We start from the raw sequence: 15856 nt of genomic DNA on the forward strand, positions 1-15856 counted from the left end.
TCAGTTTCTTGCCATGTAATTTTGTCACGTGGCAAGAAACTAAATTTGCATATTCTTTTAAAGAAAAAGGAACACGTGACAAAATCACGTGTTCCTTTTTCTTTAAAAGACTGAGTTCTTTCTCTCTTGCTTTAGTAGCTGTGAATTTTGTTCAATAAATCCTTGGAAAGAGGTTTTGTTTTACGTCTTCATTTACTTACAACAGTACAATACATTTATACACACATACATTGAAACAGATAGGTGAGATTTATATTATAGACTTGCCTGGGTGCCCGGCGTTGCCCAGGTGTTTGGAGATGTGTGTTGAGCAAAACTGTCACTAACTAAAACAGTTGCAGTAGACAGCAGGCTCGCACCTGTACCGCGAAAGGGGAAACGCGCGTGAAAAAAGAGACATATTTGCCGTTGCGTCTATCGCCAAACCGGGCGTGACGAAGGTTTAAATTAAGGCTAGTCAATCGAAAAGGGAGAATGACTTTCGAAAATATCGGCGAAAAAAACGACCCCTCCCTGTAGAAAAGTGCCCAGTTGAAGATAACGAAATTAATGTTTTTAGCTCAATTTTCAATATTTGTCGTCTAAAAGGTCAAGCTTCAAAACGATACCAATCTTATGAAAATCCGTCGCCTCTGTCAAAACTTTTAGGCAGATGTACATAAAACATACATACATACATTAAAACAGACTGGTGAGATTTATATTATAAACTAGCGGGAGCGGGTGCCCGCCGTTGAACGGTCGTAAGTAGAAAATTGTGACAATGAGGGTCGTAAGTAGAAAATTGTGACAATGAGGGTCGTAAAAAAAGAAAATATTGTGACAGCGGGAGGAGGTATGGTGAAAACGGGGGGGGGGGGCGTTAAAAAATGGGACTTGAGTGGAATTAGCAAGAAGCGAAACCGAAAACAAAGTTTTGTAAGGAATTTTTTTTAATTGAAGCATGCTGGGCGCTAAACTCGCATAACTTAAGTTAGCAAGCAAACACATTATCGATGGGTCCAGGTGGACATAAACGTTATAACGTCGGAAATTTAACTTTTTAAAACAGAAGAACATAATGATGGTTAGCGCATGCGTGGTTTGTAAACCGCATCGAAAACAAGATTTTTATCTGACCCTGTTCAAACAAAACGACATTTCTACACAAAACTTCGACGATTTTTTTCCAATTTTCAGATATTTTTTGTCCGAGAGATCACTCTTTTTAACGATGCCGCGTTCATGCCTGTACGATGCGGATGACAACAGGTGAAGGAGGCGTTGCCCGGTCGTAAAAAAAACGGGACTTGGGTGCCATCAGCCAAAAGCAAAACCGAAGTTTTGTAAGCAAAAAAAAAAAAAAAAAAGGATCAGCGCGTGCTGGGCGCTAACTTGCATAACTTAAGTTAGCAAGCGAACACGTTTTCGATGGGTCCAGGAGGAAACAAATGTTATAATGTTGCAAATTTAGCATTTTAAAACAGAAGAACATAACGATGGTTAGCGCATGCGCGGTTTTCAAGCCGCGTTGAATGCAAGATTATTTTTATCTGAACCCCCATTCAAACAAACGAGAAAATCGACGATTTTTTTTTCAATTTTTCTATATTTTTGTCCGAGAGATCGCTCTTTCTAATTATGCCGTGTCCGTGCCTGTACGATGCGAATCAGAAAAAAACTTTTAGTAAACATACAAACAGACACAGATACGTTTGAGATTTATTTAATAGATTAGTGAGGGTTGCCATTTCATAAATAAAAAAGAAAAACAAGACTTGGGTACAATTAGCCAGAAGCGAAACGGAAAGCAAAATTTTGTAAAGAAGAAATATGAATTCGCAAAGCATAAGACTGTAAGCGAGCACGCTATCCATCGGACTAAAACGTTAACAATGTCATCATATTGCAAATATTTCTATTTAAAAAGAAAGTTAGAAACTCGTGTTTGCGCATGGTTAAGGTTCGGCGTCGTAGTGAATATTTTTACACGACCCCTTGAAATAAAACGAAATTTCTACATTAAATAATTGATCATTTTTTTTTCTAATTTTTCGATATTATTTGTCCGAGAGATCACTACTTCTTACAATACCATGTCCATGCCGCAACGATACAGATAACAAAAGTTTTTGCCGACATGCGAATAGACACACACAGACGTTTGATATTTATTTAATAGATAACATGACAACAACAACTAAAGAAGAACAAACCATTCACAAATCTATTATAATAAAGTCGTATACATGTCTGTCCGTTTATTTGTTCACAATTTAATTAATATATATAAAGATTAAGCAATATATATATATATGTGTGTGGGGGGGTGTATAAGTTGTTTTCCTGTCTGTTTGTTCACATTTTAATTAATATGTATATATATTTTAATTAATATGATTCCAGTGTGCATATATATATGTGTGTGCGTGTGCGCGCGCGCGCGTGTGTGTGTGTGTAGTCATCCATATGCAGTACTGTTTCACTGTTTTAGAGCTCATCTGTGCGGCTGGACAGACAACTGCCCCAAGCCAGGATCGAAACCTGACCGCCCAAATGACAGTCGAGGCTTCTCACAATTACGCTATACGGCTGCTGCTGTGTGGGTAATGAATTTAACGATGTTTAGTTTTGACATCGTCCAAATGTCTCCACTTGATTTTATTTACACAAAGAGCGTCGCTTTATACGCTAATGGCAGATTGTATATCACTTTCCGAAATGCTACACCCAAGATACGGAGCATTATAGTCATCCACATACAGTACTGTTTCGCTGTTTCACAGCTCATCAGTGCGTATATATATATATATATATATATATATATATATATATATATATATATATATATATATATATATGTATATATATATAATTTATACGAAACTAAGGATTGAGAAATTAAATAATTGGACATATAAATAAAAACTAAAATTTTGAAGGTATCGGTTAGGATTCGGGGAGTAAATCAATTAAATAAAAAAAAATCAGAGAGGAAAAAATAACTAGAAAAATTAAGAAAAACATTAATAGATTAAATAAATATAAAAACAGAAAATTGTAAAAATATTATCTAAAAATAAAAAGTACGAATCGGAGATACTGACTTAATTCGAACGCAATCGAAAAAAATAAATAAAGAAAGAAAATAAAAGGATAGGGAACGAGGTGAGTCCAACTGCTAAGTTCCTTAAAATAGGGATTATATATATATATATATATATATATATATATATATATATATATATATATATATATATATATATATATATATATATATATGCAGGGTGTCCATAAAGATCGTGAGCATTTTTAAAAAAAATGATAACTTTATTTAGATTTGCGATAGAAATAATCTGTAAAAAATGTTATAAAGTTTCATGTATCTAGTTTTAAGTATAGTTATTGAATAATTTTTCACCACAAAATTCGTAACAATTTTTAGATAAGTAAAAAATAAGTAAAAAATATTTTCTTTTGTTTCTTAGAATCAATTTGATCTCATGACTTCAATTGAGGAAAAAGTAAACTGTGTCCTTTGGTTGGCTGAATTGAAATCTACTATTGTTGTACAAAGAAAGTTTAGAATTGAATACAATAAAAAAGCGCCTCATAGGAACACCATTGTTAAATGGATGAACATATTTAAAGAGACAGGCTCTGTCCATGATAAACCACGGCCTTGAAGACCATGTGTCAGTGGCGATAGTGTTGCTTCCATAGAAGAATCCTTTACTACAAGTCCAAGGAAGTCTGTAAGACGGGCATCATTGGAGCTCGGACTGCCAAAGTCTACTGTGCATAAGATTCTGCGGGCAAAGCTTCATATGAAAGCTTAAAAAATTCAATTACATCAACAGTTGTTAGAAGAGGATTATTATGAAAGGCTAACTTTCTGTCACCAGTTCAATTAAAAACTTTGCAATGATGATGCATTTGTGAGTAATTTAGTGTTTTCTAATGAAGCAACATTTCACATTAGTGGCAAGATCAACAGGCATAATTGCCGAATTTGGGGAACTGAAAACCCAAATGAAACTGTTGAACATGAAAGGGACTCCTTAAAGTTAACGTGTGGTGTGCTTTGGGAATAAATCGAATCATAGGGCCATATTTTTTTGATGATCGTGTTATTAACAGTGACATCTACTTAGATATGTTGCAGAATTACTTTATTCCGAAACTTGAACAATTAAACTTCAATGATGATACAGTGTTTCAACAAGACGGAGCTCCTTGTCACTTTGCTCGGCGTATTAGACAGTTTCTAAATCAGGAATTTCTTAACAGATGGATCGAAAGGGGTGGACAATTTCATTGGCCTCCACGTTCGCCAGATTTTACTCCATTAGATTTTTTTGTGGAGACATGTGAAAACAATTGTGTATGAAACCAAACCTAGTTCATTGGAAGATTTGAAAGTTAGAATAACTAATGTGATTTCAGGCATTACTATAAATCATTTGGCAAATGTTTTTCGTGAACTGCAAAATCGTATTACCCTTTGTATTGCTAATGATGGAGGGCATGTGGAAAGCTAAATAAAATTTCAATAAAAGCGGAAAAAAAAATAGATTTACTTTTTTCAAATCCATTTTACAGATAATTTCTATTGCAAATATAAATAAAGTTATAAATGTTTTAAAGTGCACACGGACTTTATAGACACCCTGTATATACTCACATAAAATTAATATACGAAAATATAGATTTATACGTAAACTTTTAGTATTTACTTCAAAAGTGCTCAATACGTAGGTAGAGCTAGTTAGTAAGTTATAAAATGTATATGGCGATTAAGCTGCACTGAATATTCCGCGTTTCATCCACTCTAGGATTTTTCAGGCTTATGCGCATAAGCCTGGAGTCCTAGAGTGGATGAAACGCGGAATATTAAGTGTAGCTTAATCGCCATATACATTTTATACCTTACTACATATATATATATATATATATATATATATATATATATATATATATATATATATATGATCAATGTATTTTGGTGTCTGAAGAGTTGCTATTTTAGGAATATTTTTAAGTGATATAATATTTAAATTTGTCCAAATGATTATAATAGAATTGTAACACATGCGGAAATACACAATATGATGTTCTTATTTTATTTTGTTGTCTTGATTTTTGCAAAAATATTATATGCATGTTCGATTATGAAAACTGATAACCATGAAGCTTAATAATTGGGTCAATTTATGATGACATTGATTTTATTGGTATATTAATATTACCGAATTTTAATATACAAAGTTTTTGTTAAAAATTATTATTATTGTTATTATTATTATTATTATTAATAATAATAGTAATAATATATGTATATATTATTATTATTATTATTATTATTATTATTATTATTATTATTATTATTAAATATAATTATATTAATTATACATATATATATACATATATATATATATATGTATGAACAAATGATTAATGAAACATGTTAAAAAAACATCTTGAAAAAGAGTTAAAAACATATTTAATTTTAAAAAAGAAGCACAAGATAAGTGGATAGTCCTTAATTCGCGGAGTTTCGAAGAAATACTCTCCTTCTCATCAGAGGGCAGGAATTAGGAAAATGCGGGGTCGGATTTTGCATGTAAAAGTATTTAATGAAGCAACAAGTTAGTCACAGATCTTACTTGGTTAAAAAAAAAAAGGTGAGGTAAGGGGAATAGGAGGTAAAAGAAAAAATGATAAAAGGATTTTACATGAATGGATAGTCCGGTGAAGGGTAAATAATCCAAGAATGGTAAAATCCAAACACGGTCGAATTAAAAACTTTATATATATATATATATATATATATATATATATATATATATATATATATATATATATATATATATATATATATACGAGCAAACAATTAATAAAACATGTTAAAAAACACTTTGAAATGAGTTAAAAACATATTTAATCTGAAAAGAAACCACTAGATAAGTGGATAGTCCTTAATTCGCGGAGTTTCGCAGAAATACTTTCCTTCTCATCACAGGGTAGGAATTAATAAAATACGGGATCGGATTTTGCATGCAAAAGTAAAGTAAAAGTGGACTATCCACTTATCTAGTGTTTTCTTTTTAGATTAAATATGTTTTTAACTCATTTCAAAGTGTTTTTAACATGTTTTATTAACTGTTTGGTCGTATTATAAGCTCTATTTCCTATTTGGTTTTATCGAGCTTTTACATCTGGTTGAGATAACTTTATAAATATTAATTCTTTAATATTTATAATATACTTTGATTTTACCATCTTGGATCATTTTGGTAAATTTAATTGTAATTTTCATTATATATATATACATATATATATATATATATATATATATATATATATATATATATATATATATACATGCGCATTAAATTAAAGAAACTCCATTTAAATGATTAGCTCGATGTTTTTAATTATTTGTTGTAATAGCATCGTTTTAATTGTTCTATTTTTAAATATTGCTTAAAGTGTATTTATTGAATTTATTTGAGATTTAATTTATATTTAATTTAGTTTCAATTCCTTGATTAATAGCTCACAGTAGTTGCGTATAAAACCGGAAGTAAGCTTATTTATTTAAGCTCTGAGAATTATTTGTTGTAATAGAATTGTTTTAATTGTTCCATTTAGAAATATCATTTTAAGTTGATTTGGTCAATGTGCCTCGTTATGCTAACCAAGACGCCTCAACATTTTCTAAAAATAAAAAAATGAGGACTTTTATAGGTTTTGGGTATGCTGAAAACGAATATCGCAAGGAAAATTAGCGCAGACAAATAATTTTCGAGACATAAATACCTGTATTATGTAATGTAATTTCTATTAGTTTTAATTAGCTGCCAATTTGGGTGTTGGAATGAAATGGTTCAGTGAGCATGCGCAGACAAACTGTGAAGTTAATTTTACGAAACGCAAATGTTTATTCAACGTTATTTCTAGCTAATTCCACAAAAATGACTTTCAAAAATTCAAATTCAAGAAAATTCGATAAATGTGCTCTGGTTGTCCAACCTGTTTTATCCGGAAACCATTCTTACCATGAAGAGGTTGAAAATAAGAAAATGTCTTTTGGAATAAACACCCCAACCTCCCCATGTTTAGAACGGCTTTCGAAATAAACACCCCAACCTCTCTCTGGTAAGAACGGCTTTCAGAATAAACACCCCCAACCTCCCCATGTTAAAAACGACTTTCGGAATTGCGCTGAAAAAAAAACCTGAGAGTTTGCCGCTTTCATATGCCGTCCGTTCAAACATGGCCGCCAGTGATTTACATTTCAAAATACAAGTATTTATATCTCGAAATCTATTTGGGTGCGCAAATTTTCCCTGCGATATTTCTTTAACAGGATACCCGAAAACCTTTAAAAGTCGTCGATTTGTCGAAAAATGTTGAGGCGTCTTCAGTTGGCGTAACGGAGCACATTGACCGTTGATTTATATGAATTATTTTTAATTTAATTTATATTTAATTTATATTATTTTCAACTAATCAATAGCTGACAACGGTTGCGTATAAAACCAGAAGTAAGCTTATTTATTTAAACTATGAGAGTTATTTCCACTTTAAGCTATGAAAGTTACTTGGCGTTTGATTTCCATAGACAAAGATGGATGTGTTTTATGCTTCCCCAAATCCAACATGGGATCACTTTTCGAAACAAGTTATGATATTTGGTGCATCTTAAATAGTTTGTGACTAAGACACTGTTTTACAATTTGTCATTGTGCTGAGGGAGACAACTTTCGTTTACTAAGAAATTTGTTCATTTTATCATCTCATAATTTAGGACGCTCCAAATAACGGTACCGTTTATTAAATTAAAACATTACAAAAAAGAAAGCTGCGATTAATTTTTTTAATGTAAAAAGTTGGTAAAATTAATAATACAAAATGTAAGCTTTATTAACAGAATCGTTTCTCATATAATAATTTACGACGTTAAAACCAACGATATTTTCATTAGATGACATTATTTAAAAAAAAAAACACTTAACACTTTAATAATTCATCTGCTAGTATAACTTGGAAAGGAGAGGGGCCAGCTCAGTAGAGCATTGCTTTATAACTATTGCAGGGATAAGATTTGATCCACGTCCGTGTCAAGTCCCCCCTCGCCAATCTTTCACGAAAAACACCCGTCTAGCTGAATCCACTGTGAAAAATTTCCTTCACTCTATATCTGTACCTAAATCAAAACGCGGATTCCATGAACAAAGCTTAGAACTGCACGCCTGTGGAACTCTGTTCCGTCTGCCTGCTTCCCACCGGACTACAACTTGGATGTCTTCAAGTCCAACGTTAACAAATTCCTAATGAACCGCCCCCTTAAGTAAACACTTTATCAAATCTCCACACTAACATAATGTACTTGCAATAACCCTTATCCCTGAGTGGCTTCCGGGCTTTGATAAGTGGTGATCACTGTAAAAAAAAAAAAGAAAAAAAAAGAAGCTATTTTATGGTATTCAAAACATGGAAAACGGCGATTATTGGATTCTCTAGCGTGGTTTCCGTCCGTAGTAGGAAATTAGGGCGAGAATCGTTTGTGGAATCTAAAGTAAACTTTAAAGAGGATTGTTTGACAAGCGCTTTATCCTTATCTATTGTCATACAAGTGACATCATAGTGCTTGGTAGTGGGGGTTGTTGATTGCTCAGTTTTGCAGAAATTATGCGTTCCTAATTTTTGCAACTAGGTGCGTTTTCTGGTTTAGCTTAGTATATCTACTTTTAGCTGCGGCTATTTCACCTTCATTATTTGCTGATTCGTCCAAAGCTAGAATATGCCATATCAGTAGGGTTATCGCGATATATGCGTGACATTGGAAACATAGAAGCGATGCAGATGAGGGCTATAAAATTCGTCCTACGAGGAGCAACTGAAGCAACTAGTGCCTATGCGCATTAGCAGCTGCACATGTAAAAGTGAACCATTGTTGAGAGTGAGGTTTAATATGGAATTTCCACATCGGAACAAATCCCTTCTGAAATCCATCCAGTTATCTCTCTTTGAACAGTTCAGTATGGAACGAAAAGATTTGACACTAAAGTGCATCTCTAAGGTGATCTTTGATCAACACATAGGTAGTATCGGGTTGCTTTAAGCAATGGTGCTTCGATTGCGGGTCGTTAGTTTTGGCGCTGTTTTACAATTTGTCATTGTGCAGAGGGAGATAACTCTCGTTTACTAAAAGCTACGTTAATTTTTTCATCTCATAATTTAGGACGCTCGATGCATCGATATATTTTTTATTATTAAATCAGAACATTATTAGCTTCTTTTTTAAATGTTTTCATCTAATGAAAATATCGTTGGTTTTAGCGTCGTAAATTATGATATGAAAACAGAGATTCTCTTAATATTCGCGTTAAGACTAAAGTTTGTATTATTAATGTTTTAACCTTTGTTACATTAAAAACAATTCGTTGCAACTTTCTTTTGTTAATGTTTAGATTTGATAAATTAAAAATAAAAGGTAGCATCGAACGTCCTAAATTATGAGACGAATCTCTTATAAACGAAAGTTGTTGGTTGGTTGATTATGTTTTACGGCATATCAACCCGTTTCAGGTTATTTAATGCCGAATCCAGTGATTTTGAAGAAAAAGTCTTTAATAGAATATATTTGTTTGTTTTGTTTTTTTCAAGTCGGTTTCTCTTTAACCCATAGTTGGGACCCTAACAGGTACTCCCACTCTCGGTCAGAGTGGACCTAGGAGCAATGCTAATTAAGGGGTGGCTACACACTCCCCAAAGCCTGCAAGCTGCAGTCTCACTATCGGATATAGTTTAAGGTCATATCCAGGACCACGAAAGTTGTCTCCCTCTTCACAATAACAAATTGTAAAACAGCGCCGTGTATTTAACATGATATCAACCATTTGCAGGTGGGCTTAGTTGAGAATAAGTTGAGAAGTGAGGCTTGCTGGTCCTCACGATCTGGGAGATGAGTCGGGAAAGTGATAGTTTGTGAAAGTGACGGTTTTATTATTTGCTTCTTTTTGTTTCTTTGTTATTTTTAGTTTGTTTTATTATTTCTGTTATCTAAAAAGATGAATTTTGTTGTTAACTATAAAAGTGTGCTCGATTGAATGGGAATTACTTTAGTTGTATCATTGTGTAATGACATGAATAAATTTTAGAAAAAAAAATAAAAATAAAATAAGAAAATATGTTATCATTGGTATCTTCTGCTAATTCTCCGTAAAATAAAAATTAAATTTTACTTTTTTTAGTCGAGTAGATGTAAAATCGTCTGAAGATTAGACATTAAAAAAAGCCATGAGTAACAATGATATGTCGACTCCCACATATCATTTTACTTGCACATGTGTATTTTGCACGGATCGTATCATTCGTGAATGTATCAGTTGAGATCGTGTAATCCAGCAAAGCACATCTTGATTTCATTGTAATGTAAGTAATTCATTCATTTGTATTTCTTAAAAAATATCTACAAAAACTTACAACTAGAGTTGACGCTTATTCGTTATTTACCACCATTTTTTCCGCCATTTTACAGATCATTTTTTCTCTATACAAGTACTTGTTATATTGCTCAAGAATTAGAGTTCTTTTTTTTAATATTTTAGATTTTAAAGGAGAGATCAGTTTTATACATAAATTTAACATAAACCGATGACCAATTTAATTGCCATTTTTTGTATAAAGTAAAAAAAAAAATGTTACCAAATGTAAAAATTATTTATTTATTTTACAAGAGTCAATTAATTAAACATTTTTACAATGGCAAATTAAAAAATTGTAATTTTTTCTGCATTATTCATGAGAATTATTAATGGCTAAGAAATGGATGATCAGTTTACGTTAAATTCATATAAATAGAGTTGACGCTTATTCGTTATTTACCACCATTTACCCGCCACCACCCCCACCATTTTACAGATCTTTTTTTTTCTCTATACAAGTATCTATTATATTGCCCGAGAATTAACGTTCTTTTTTTTTTTTTTTTTTTTAAATATTTTAGATTTTAAAGAAGGGATCAGTTTTATATACAAATTTAACATAAACGGATCACCAACTTTATGACTATCGCCATTTCATTGTATAAAAGTAAAAAAAAAAAAGTGTAACCAAATGTAAAAAAATATTTTTTTTATTTTACAAGAGTCAATTAATTAAACATTTTTACAATAGCAAATTAACAAATTGCATTTTTTCTCTATACAAGTATCTATTGTATTGCCCGAGAATTAACGTTCTTTTTTTTTTTTAATATTTTAGATTTTAAAGAAGGGATCAGTTTTATATACAAATTTAACATAAACGGATCACCAACTTTATGACTATCGCCATTTCATTGTATAAAAGTAAAAAAAAAAGTGTAACCAAATGTAAAAAAATATTTTTTTTATTTTACAAGAGTCAATTAATTAAACATTTTTACAATAGCAAATTAACAAATTGCATTTTTTCTCTATACAAGTATCTATTGTATTGCCCGAGAATTAACGTTCTTTTTTTTAATATTTTAGATTTTAAAGAAGGGATCAGTTTTATATACAAATTTAACATAAACGGATCACCAACTTTATGACTATCGCAATTTCATTGTATAAAAGTAAAAAAAAAAGTGTAACCAAATGTAAAAAATATTTTTTTTTATTTTACAAGTCAATTAATTAAACATTTTTACAATAGCAAATTAACAAATTGCATTTTTTCTCTATACAAGTATCTATTGTATTGCCCGAGAATTAACGTTCTTTTTTTTTTAATATTTTAGATTTTAAAGAAGGGATCAGTTTTATATACAAATTTTACATAAACGGATCACCAATTTTATGACTATCGCCATTTTTGTTTTTGTATAAAAGTAAAAAAAAAAAAAGTGTAACCAAATGTAAAATTTATTTATTTATTTTACAAGAGTCAATTAATTAAACACTTTTACAATAGCAAATTAAAAAATTGCATTTTTTTCTACATTATTCATGAGAATTATTAATGGCTAAGAAATGGATGATCAGTTTACGTTTAATTTATATATGAAAGTACCTATTATATTGCTCGAGAATTAACGTTCTTTTTTTTTTACAAATATTTTAGATTTTTTATTTCATCGTAATGTAAGCAATTTTTTTATTTCATGGTAATGTAAGCATTTTTTATTTCATCGTAATGTAAGCATTTTTTTTATTTCATGGTAATGTAAGCCATTTTTTAATTTCATCGTAATGTAAGCAATTTTTTTATTTCATGGTAATGTAAGCAATTTTTTATTTCATCGTAATGTAAGCAATTTTTAAATTTCATCGTAATGTAAGCAATTTTTAAATTTCATCGTAATGTAAGCAATTTTTAAATTTCATCGTAATGTAAGCAAGTTTTTTATTTCATGGTAATGTAAGCCATTTTTTTAATTTCATCGTAATGTAAGCAATTTTTTAATTTCATTGTAATGTAAGCAATTTTTTATTTCATCGTAATGTAAGCAATTTTTTATTTCATCGTAATGTAAGCAATTTTTTTTATTTCATTGTAATGCAAGGTATTTTTTAATTTCATCGTAATGTAAGCAATATTTTTATTTCATCGTAATGTAAGCACTGTTTTTATTTCATCGTAATGTACGCATTTTTTTTTATTTCATCGTAATGTAAGCATTTTTAAAAAAATTTATTTAAGAACCTAACAAATCGAATTGGTGCTTCTTCATTCTTTTACCACCATCATTTTTCCATTATTTTTACTGACCAGTTTTTTCTTTGTTTTGTTCCGTTTGTGTACAATTATCTATCATATTACTAAAGAATCGGCGGTTCTTTTTCTTTCTTTTTTAATATTTTAAATTTTAGACTGGATGAATCAATTTTATGTACATTTAACGTAAAATTGATCCCACAATTACCAATCATCTCTCAAGAGAATTCCCATAATTTTATTTATGTGTCTCTTTTTTTTTCAAAATATAAGTATGGTAAACTACTCACACACTTTATGACCATCATCGATATTTTTTGTATGATCAAATGTGAATATAATCCATTTTTTATTTGTTTTACAAAAATAAACAAACTTTTTACGATGGTAAATTAACAAATTGTGTCGCAGTCCTTTTTTTACATGAAGTTTCTGATGGCCAGGAATAAGTGATCAGTTTACGTTAAATTTACATAGACAATGTATCTTCCATTTAATATCTGAAATGCTTGGGTAAAAAGGTTGGGTTTTTTTTTTAAATAGGAAAATTTATAGAGTAAGAAATTATTCATAGTTAAAAGTAATTTTTACGGAAAATTGAGTAAAATGGCATTCTTCTTAGATAGTTAAGAATTCACATACAGCGAACACAACTCGGAACGCAAAATTTAGGTTACACCGTAATGCTTTCCGACATTATTAGTCTATAGGAAGAGGCTTTGTTTTTACTAAAAAAAAAACAATAGCAGCTGTTTTAATCGGTGGATTTTTGTAATTTTTTTTAAATATATTACTATTTTCGATATGACAATTAAATACGTAATATTGTTTTTGCTTAAAATGACGTATTAAATAAAAAAAAACATCACTCTGTCGATTCTATCTTAGCAGTCACTAAAAACACATTAGACTCATCGAACGCAACACACTTTCTGTTAATAATAAAATGTATAAGTTTTATATATATATATATATATATATATATATATATATATATATATATATATATATACTAACGAGGAAGGTTGCCCGGCGTTGCCCGGCGTTGCCCGGCGTTGCCCGGCGTTGCCCGGTCGTAAAAAAATATTGTGCAAACGAGGACGAAAAAAATTGTGACAGCGGGAGGGGGGGGAGGATTGTGTAACGAGTGTGGCGGAGAAAGGGGCAGCGTTGTCTGGATATAAAAAATTGTGACAGCGGGGGGGGGGGGGCGGTGTTGCCCGGTAGTAAAATCTGCTTAAATATGATAAATTGTGATGTAAAATATATGTAAAATTTCAAATGTTTAGACCAGAAATTGGCTGAGTAATTTGGTAGAGACCGTAGAGGTCATTTTTTTTAAACTTTGACCCCAATTTTGACCCCTTAACATTTTTGGGGCTCAAATAAAACTATATATATATATATATATATATATATATATATATATATATATATATATATATTACAATAGAATATATACATATATACATATATATACAATAGAATATATTCATATACAATAGAATATATTACAATAGAATACACACACACACTTATATATAAGATATTTAAGATATTATATATATATAAGATATTTAAGATATTTGTATAATATATATATATATATACATATATATATATATATATATATATATGTATATATATATAATTACAATAAAGAAATGCGAGCATGAAAATAATATGGTTAAGCTTAAACATAGAAAAGTAACGGACTATTTTTTTTTAAAACTGGAAAAGAAAAGGACAAGATATTCTAGTAAAAAATGTAATTAATTTATAACTTAAAATATTGCAGCACTAAGAATTGATTATATAATGTTATAAATTGAATTTAAAATAAAATACTGCAATATTTTAAGTTAGAAATTTATTATATTTTTACTAGAATATCTTGTCCTTTTCTTTTCCAGTTTTAACAACTAGTCCTTTACTTTTCCATGTTTAAGCTTAACCATACTATTTTCATGCTAACATTTTTCTATTGTAATCCATGATTTTTCCAGGCTTCCTCTAAATTGACTTGTTCTTTGTTTAATTTCAGTCTTATTTTTTGCCCCCATAGACATAACATACACATATGTAATAGCAATGTACGGCACTTGTCTGCTTTCAATAACCCCCCCCCCCCAATTATCTCTCTTTCATTCTTTCATTCTCTCTATTTGACTTGTTACTTCTTTTGGGGGGGGCGAGGACGGTGAATTTGTAGCAACAGTTGTCGACGTGGTTGCTATGGAAGCCAGTCATAAAAAACGTCCAACACCTCCTTACGTGTTTTTTTTTTACGATTTTAGACACCAGTAAATTCATCATAACTTTTGTTTTACTGAACAAAAATTAAAATTTTTTTCACAATATAGCTGAAAAGGTGATCTATAAACTGTAATAACTGTTTGAAAATTTTTGAATGAGCGGTGAAGCTTTAAAGCAGTTCTAAATGACTAAAAATGCCACTTAGCCAAAATAAAGACAGAAATTTTCATAAAATTCTCAATCGATAAATGTGGGCAAGATCGATAAATGTTTTTACACTGTCTCGATATTCTGAATGATACGGGAACAGTAAAATTTTAATAAAAAAGATTAGATGTTTATATTAAGATAAGACTTGAAATGATGGATTTAACATTTAAATTATTAATATAACCAGTATAAGGTGGAGATACATATCAATTAAAATTATTTAAATAAACCTTTTAATAATACTTTTTTTTCTTAAATGATAAACTAATATATCGTAATATATAAATAAAAATTCATGCGAAATTAAGGCAAATTAAGAAATGAATGATTGGACATATAAATGGAAACTAAAATTTAATCACGTAAATTAATATACGAAGATATAATTTCATGCATACATTTTCAGTATTTACTACAACAATTCTCAATAAATAGGTAGAGTTAGTAGCAAGTTATGAAATAAATATGGCAATTAAGCTACACAGAATAGTTTAGGATTTAGGGAGTAAATGAATTAAATAAATAAATCAGAGAGGAAAAAATATTGTTTGAATTATAATATAATCTTACCTGTCTGTCTAAATGTATGTATGTATGTATTATGTTTGTATGTTTGTATGCCTGCCTAAAACCTTCGACAGAGGCGACGGATTTTCAGGAGATCGGTATCATTTGGAAGCTTGACCCTTCGGACGATAATTATCGAAGAATTGGCTAA

At 30.2% G+C, this 15856-nt stretch overlaps 1 protein-coding gene across 3 annotated transcripts in view; it reads left to right on the forward strand.

The window, feature by feature from the left end:
• The first annotated feature begins 10295 nt into the window (after positions 1 to 10295).
• The window catches only part of LOC145242589 (monocarboxylate transporter 9-like), a 76089-nt gene continuing 70528 nt past the window's right edge, over positions 10296 to 15856 (forward strand). Inside the window, exon 1 of one of the 3 annotated variants that reach the window (XM_080105692.1) lies at positions 10296 to 10422. The gene's annotated coding sequence lies outside the window, so the exon portion shown is untranslated. The remainder of the gene's footprint in view (positions 10423 to 15856) is intronic. The other 2 variants (XM_080105690.1, XM_080105691.1) reach the window with 2 other exon arrangements.

The sequence above is a fragment of the Euprymna scolopes genome, chromosome 21 (genome assembly GCF_053919585.1).
Source record: "Euprymna scolopes isolate OS-2025 chromosome 21, ASM5391958v1, whole genome shotgun sequence".
NCBI classification, from domain to species: Eukaryota; Metazoa; Mollusca; class Cephalopoda; order Sepiida; family Sepiolidae; genus Euprymna; species Euprymna scolopes.